We start from the raw sequence: 7,465 nt of genomic DNA on the forward strand, positions 1-7,465 counted from the left end.
TCGGTATGTTGTACCACTGATCCAACTGATTCCATTCCTCTTCGGGGTTGCCAATCACTTCGGACCCAGTTTCTACGCTGGTCCGTGATTTTCTGACAAACTGTTCTGCGCTGAGTAGCTGTTTTACGGGCTGCTCACGCATTACTCCCCTTCCATTGCGAACTCCGGACGCCTTGTAAGTGCATCTGGCTTGCCGTTCCTTTCGCCTGGTCGGTAATGGATCTTGAAGCGAAAAGGTGCTATCTTCTCGGCCCATCTGGCTTGTCTTCTCGACAACTTCTTGGTCGTTGTGAAATACTGCAGGTTTTGGTGATCCGAATGTATCTGGATAGGGATGTCCGTCCCTTCCAGCCAATGTCTCCAAGTCAAGAGAGCAGAAACTATTGCGAGCATCTCCTTGTCGTAGATCTCATAGTTAACCTCTGCCTCGTTGAACTTGCGAGAGTGGTAAGCTACCGGATGTAGGATACCGTCCTCGAACATCTGAGAGAGTACTGCGGCCTCAGCCCAGTCACTCGCATCAGTTTCCACGATTGCTTCGCGGTGTTCGTCATAGTGTCGGAGTATTGGAGCAGACGTAAATCTCCTCTTGAGCTCGTCGAACGCATCTTGCTGTTCCCTGCCCCATTTCCATACGGAACCTTTCTTCAGGAGATCGGTCATGGGTCTGCAAACCTCAGAGTATCGGTGGATGAACCGTCTTAGGAAATTGGCGAATCCGAGGAAACACTGAAGTTCCTTGACTTTGGTTGGGGCTAACCAGCCTTCGATCGCCTGAACCTTCTTGGGTGATACTCGGTTCCCTTTTCCTGATAGTTCGAATCCCAGGAATTCTACCTCCTGTTGATACCATTCCGTTTTCTCGAGGTTTCCGTATAGATGGTGTCGTCGCAGTCGCTCCAAAACTTCTCGTACAAGAGTCGTATGCTCCTCTCTAGTCTTTGAATACATTAAGATGTCATCCAGGTAGACTACTACGCCTTGATCTAGGAGGTCCTTGAATATGGTATTGACCATGACCTGAAACGACGCAGGAGCATTGGTCAAGCCGAAAGGCATTACCCTATATTCGAAAAGGCCGTATTTCGTTCGGAAAGCGGTTTTCCATTCTTCGCCCTTAGCAATCCTAATCAGATTATAGCCATTTTTCAGGTCTATCTTCGTGAAGTAGAGTGCTCCTTTCGTTGCGTCGGCCAGCTCGTTCATGAGCGGCAGTGGATAACGGTTTTTGATTGTGATTCCATTCAAACCACGAAAGTCGACACATAACCGAAGCTTACCATTAGCTTTCGGAACGAACAGGACGGGTGCCGCTGCTGGGCTGGTGGAGGGGACTACTTTGCCAGAGGGCAGATTTTCGTCCAAATATTCCCGGAGTGCCTTGTCTTCAGGTGGGGAGAGCGAATAGATCGGTCCCCACGGCGGCTGCTTTCCTTCCATAAGAGGAATGGTATGATCCCATTCAGAGTGGTCAGGTAGTCGAGCGGCTCCTTCCTTGGAGAACACGTCGGCATATCCCTGAAACTCCACCGGTATAGCACTAACGAGAGCCTCGTTTACCGATGCTCTTGCCCAGAAGGGGTGTTGCTCGATCGCCATCTGCTTCTTGGGTGACGCCCTCAACAGCCTGATGATCAGCTCTTCTGGGTCTTGATCGTATATGTCCTCGACTGATACGAAGCATCTATTGACTATACAGTTGTTGCTATGGAAGCTAACACTGTTGCGTCCCCAATGGATGGTTGGTTGATGCTCCCTGAGCCATCGATGTGGTATGACGAGGTCCTCTCCTGCAAACGAGCCAACCTCACAGGTGATAGCCCTGTCTAGATGATTGCCGATGCGGAGGGTAAGAGGTTGAGTGATGTGAGTGCCGGAATTGGGCATAGGGGTACCATCGGCCTGTCTGATGATGAGAGGCTTTGGTCGAGGTTGAGTGGGTATTTTCGCATAGTGGATACAGTCCCAAGACATGATCCAGTCTTCTGTGCCACTGTCCAAGAGTGCGTTGACTGTTGCGACATGTTTGGTACTAGTTGCGGGGTGATCCCAAGAGATCTCGATCTCGAGGCGGGTTTCTTGTGTGTTGGAAGACATGTTTGTATGTTGGTTTGGTAAAAGGTTTGTATTGGTTTTGGGTATGAGTTTCGATGATTTTTTCTTCGTTGAGCGCGGGGTGAGGGGGTTTATATAGAGAGTTCGAGTGTTTGATGAAGATCATGGTACAACACTTACGCACCAGGCGTTTCGGGGTGTAACCTCATCCTCAGAGTGTGTGTAAAGAGAATTGAATTTCCGCGCGTGTAGCAAAACAAACATAGAAAAATCCCGTAGCTAACCGATAAGAATAACCGTAATACATAAAAATCTTGTTTCAAATAACCAAAAGAAAGAAACCGTAACGCAGTATAAAACACCGAAAAATAGAAATACCCAATCAATTTTGATCCTCCAAAGTTGTAATCCTTGCCCTAAAAGCCTCATTCTGGGGGCCCAATTTCCGCTTCTTTTCACCCTCCCTTCCGTGGTCCTTTCCTCCGGAAGGATACCGTTTCCTCTTCAGGTCGGTTAACCTGACCTTACTCGTCGCCACGCAATCTTTCGCGAAGTGGTTATCTCTACCACAACGGAAACACTTTCCTTCCTTTTGCCACTTCTCTTTTTCGTCCTTGGTGACACCTAAGTCATCCGAGGCCTTGGAGTTGTGTGTTGACGCGGAGAAAGTTTTCCGAGGTGCGGGGTTGCGCGATTTTCGCCGTTCCGACTTCTCCTCACGAGGTTTCACGACATCTTTGCCACGTAAGATTTCTTTCCGGGTTTTTACCTCGTGATCCTTTCGTCCGACCTTCCTAACCCAGGCTAGCCATTCCGCGAAATCTTCTGGTTCCTCGATCGCATTCGAGAGGCGTTGTTCCAGCGAGGAGTTTATTCCTGTTAGGATCATGGATTTCATTACGATGGGTCCGACTTTCGCGTCCCATTCCAGATTCTGCATCTCGTTGATGTAGTCATCAATCATGCCAGTTTGACGGAGCTTATCCATCTTCTGCTTGGCCTGTTCCTGACTGGTCCGATTGCCGTATTGAATCCGTAATTCGTTTTTGAAATTCTCCCATGTCCCGATGCTGGGGTCAACCGATAGTCGCTCCACGAAGTTTCGCCAGAATTTTGCCGCGCTTCCGGTAAGTTCCAGGGATGCCCATAGGATCTTGGTCTGGTCGTCCCACCTGACCTTCCTCTGAAGTTCAATTAAGACTTCCATTTGGTCGATCCAGTGTCGTACGTCTTCGTCGGCTTTCCCGGAGAAGGGGATCTTTGCCTGTTTTGGCGTATCACCCAGGGTGGCGCGAGGGGGGTGCATGAGCTCTACCTCTTGCTGCCTATTACGGCGCCTCCGCTCCTCCCGTCTTCTCTGCCTTCGTTCGCGTGCGCGACGATCGTCCTCTGAATCGGAGGAGCTGGATGAGTCTGAGGGGGATGGGTCTCGTGGTCTTGCGCGGGTTCCGCCGTTGCCGTTATTGCCATTGCCTCCCCTGCCTCCTTGTTCACTTTGCTGGCTTCTTGCCTCGGAGCGAGGGGGTACGGGGGGTTGGCTCCCTGATCCTTCCGGTCTCTCTCCGGAATTGCTAGGGGGGTTCTGAGGGGGTTGGGGGGGTACTACGCCTTCGCCTCCTGAGCCTTCGGGGGCCGCTGCCATTCTATTGGCTGCTACCCGCATCTGCTCAATAATCTCCTCCAGGTTCTTCTTTGTACCTGCGAACTGGTCTTCCATCGCAGCTTGTCTATCCCGTTCCATCCTCTCGAGGGCAGCCATAACTTCCGCGGGTATCTGCACAGGGCCATCTTTCGGGAGTTGCTGAACGAAGCTGGTCAGCGCATTTATGTGCTGATCCTGTCGCTCCTGCCTTTCCTGATGCGCTCTAGTGGCTTCCACGATTTGCCCAAGGACTTGGCCGAGGTTGCTGGTAGCGGCGGAGGATTCCGCTCGTAGCTGAGCCATGACCTGGTTGAGCTGATTGTCGCGTTCGGCTCTGTCGCTAGCGAACTTGGCGTGGAGGTCCTCGACGATCTTGTTGGTATACTCCTGCTGCTGACGGGTGAGTTCCCTGAGGATAGGAATATCCCGTACGTGCATGCTGAGTTCCTCGATCCCGCGGCTGAGCTGTTGTACCACGGGGGCCCCTTGTCGCTGGACTTCTTGCCCAATAAGGTCGCCGAAAGGGTTCTCCACCCGCCGTTCCTCTACGTCCATATTGGTGTCCTCGTCGTCGTCCATTACCCGAGGCACCGAGGGCCTCTGAGTAGAGGATCTCTCTCTGATGGGGGTGACGTATGGGGAGAACTCCCGATGGTCTGCCTGCCGCCTCCTCGCCTGCCCATATGATTCTTCCTGCCTCGTCGATACGAAGAGGGAGCCTATCGGCACATCTCTCTCTTTCCTGTGGCGCCTCTTCGCCTGGGTTTCCAATATACCTCGATCTCTCAAGGCGATTGAGCTCTCCATGTTGTAGTCTTCCTCCGATCGTTGCTGATGAGCCCTTGACATTGCTAAGCTGCTCGAGTTTGAGCTGTGGTTGTCTTCTGCACCAGGGTTGAGCAACGAACCAGGGGACTGGGTGGGCAAGTTCGAAAGACCGCTGCGAGAGAGTGATCTTGATTGGGAAGAGTTCTGGGTAGTTGAGGATTTCGGGGTCGTGTTCCTCGAAGGTAGCGGTGGTTCCTGCTTCTGTAAAGAAACCTGTATAATGGAGGTATCCGCAGTATAGATGTTCGGCGCTTCCTCTTCGTACGATGAAGGATGTAGCGCAAAGGTAGTTGTTGATGGCTGCTGTTGCCACTCGGGGGTGCATATAGTACCTTGGTCTTTCTAATAGACTAAGCGCTTATTCTTCTACTGAGAGCACGGTGACTATCCGCCACTAAGCAAAATACTCAGAGTATTGGTTTAAGCGAGTAGTTGTCTTATCGAGACTTTGGTAGTTTATATAATAGATAAAGGGTAAAAGTTAGGGATAAGGTACAATATAGTGTTAAATTCCTATAAGCCATACATTTGAAAAAATTACCGCCGATTACAACAGTAACTATGTAAAGCGTACTTAAGAAATAAAATCTGGCTTTGCTCTTCAAGTATTTCAAGGATCTCTAGTGTTTCCAATAGCGTAGAGTAGGTAGTAAATACCTCGCTAAGAAACCCGCCAGGTCCAACTTGCAACTCATCAAACGGATGTTACTCAGAAATCGGCGGTCTCTACAGGTCTTAGCGAGTCGCTGTTCTGTAGTCCCCTATTCCTTTCGGATTCCTGACTTGATGGTTGATGATACCCTCAAGTCTTCGGAGAATCAAGCCCTATTTATACATGTTGGAACCTATACCAAGGCCCGCTTTCTAATACTAACTGACACAACGATAATAGAATAAGATAATGCTCCCGAAGATAACCCAGATAGAAAAGCGCCCCCGCATAGTTCCGTCCTCCATTCTAATTCCGACACGTAACCATGAACCTTGCAATTGCCAGTCATCGGGCTGTACCATACCATTATCCTAGACCTACTTCCCTAAGTAGAACAGCCTACAGCCGTAAGCCCCGCTTCCTATCCTATTCCGGGTGAGGCACCCAATAGTAAGCGTGCCGTCATAATAGTATAACACTAGTGTAGTAACACCGCGTGCTCCCACACTACCCGATACCTTCCTATGCTTGTCCTTTCGTTACCCGACCGTCCTTGCATCACAACCCGTCACTTGTATTCCTCATTGTCCTAAGTCTCTTAGAACAGTGCTCCGTAGTTCCCGTAACAATAACACGCTGTCATATACCTGTGGCAGGTACTTTACACACATGTACATACATGCGCGTAATTGATCAACACATGCACGCAGATCCTGGCAGAAATGAGGGGTGGCTAGAGATGTATGTATGGATGTAGTGGCCAAAATATGTGGTTAAATCTGCGATTCCAAATTGTCTTTCAGGCTACCTCGTCTCCAGTTTGAAGTTCATCAATTTAGCTTCTGCTCCGAAGGCACAGCCAATATACCAACTCTAATTATATCAGTAATCAAGCCTTTTCATCATTTAATTCATTAAAAAGTTATAGATAGCTGGGTTGGAGGAGCTCATGCTCTGAATATACCAGTTCGGCCAATAGCTAAAATCCGGTCTGTACTTTAGTAGATCGCCACTCCGATCAAATCTCTCAAATACTCGCAGTGCGTACTTCACCCATCAAGCTGCCGGTTTCATGGTACCTAAGATCTCATTAAAAATCCATATAATTGAAGTCTTTCCAAAAATACTAACCTAACACTATCACATGGAGATTATCGCCAGGCCGGTGTTGCAGTATGCGAGCAGTATACAATCAGTCTATATATGAAAGATCTAGTGATTTATATGCATATATGAGACGCCTCAGAACGGTGACTAGAGTATATCGGTGTGCATAATCTCAGCTTGTAGATCCCTAGCCCTGGTGTGATACGCGCGTCAACCGCACGAATCACAGCACTGCAAGTTTTTCTCTTTGAGGATATCCTCAAAAGGCATATGTAAATAGGTATTCACAACCGTTCTCAACAAAGACATTGGGATTGTGATAAGTCTCAAATCGGCTATAACTATGGCTATTGTTTCGATCTTTGAGTAATTAGTCGTATGATATTTAAAGGTGTGATAGGAACCTATCGGAATGTGAAGCTACTCTAGCTTTTTTTCGGTATCGGAAGAGGAGTTAACACTTCATCTGTATCGGGTCTCCTCGACTGTTGATTTCCACTGTAAAGTCGATGCGAGGGAAGACGTATATCAAGTTCCTCTATTCACGATAATTGGCAGGCCATGGCCACGTTACAAGTCAACATCACAGAGAGCCGTCATAGAACCCCCACGTTTATGTGGGGGGGAGTAGATGACCATTAGGAAAGCTGCACGAAGTCAGATAAAAAGACATCAGCCAAGATCTTAGTGCTCAAAGTATGTATGCTCTACCAGGTTTCTTCAGTTTCATCGGCCGAGCATGATGATCAGTCTAGATGGCAATCAAGATTCACCTGCCACGCTAAAAAGATTCAATTGGTCCATCATGATCTTTGCCGGTAAATTTTGCGATTTTTCTACTCTTCGTTCCTAGGCCTTTCTCCCGGATAACATCACTGACCTGTAGGAACCGGGGACGTCCAGTTAGGGAAAGCTTAATTATACAATAGGCGTCCATTAATTTGCAGCATCCAGTATGTGTCTATCTTTTCTGGAAATGTCATATTGGCTCGGTAGTTTTTAATGTTTTATTCCCAACTTCCAAGTCTCACCTCATTAGGGAACCGGAGCTGAGGAACCGGAGGGAAGGAAGAAAGAAAGTGCATATCCACGTAATTGGAGGGATATTAAATTCCGATAATGATAAAACACGCAGTTAACCATCAAATCTGTCTTTCCAATTTAGCACTATGATGGTGTTC

Source organism: Morchella importuna (assembly GCF_003444635.1).
Source record: "Morchella importuna strain M04M26 chromosome Unknown Morimp01GS009, whole genome shotgun sequence".
Taxonomy (NCBI): Eukaryota; Fungi; Ascomycota; class Pezizomycetes; order Pezizales; family Morchellaceae; genus Morchella; species Morchella importuna.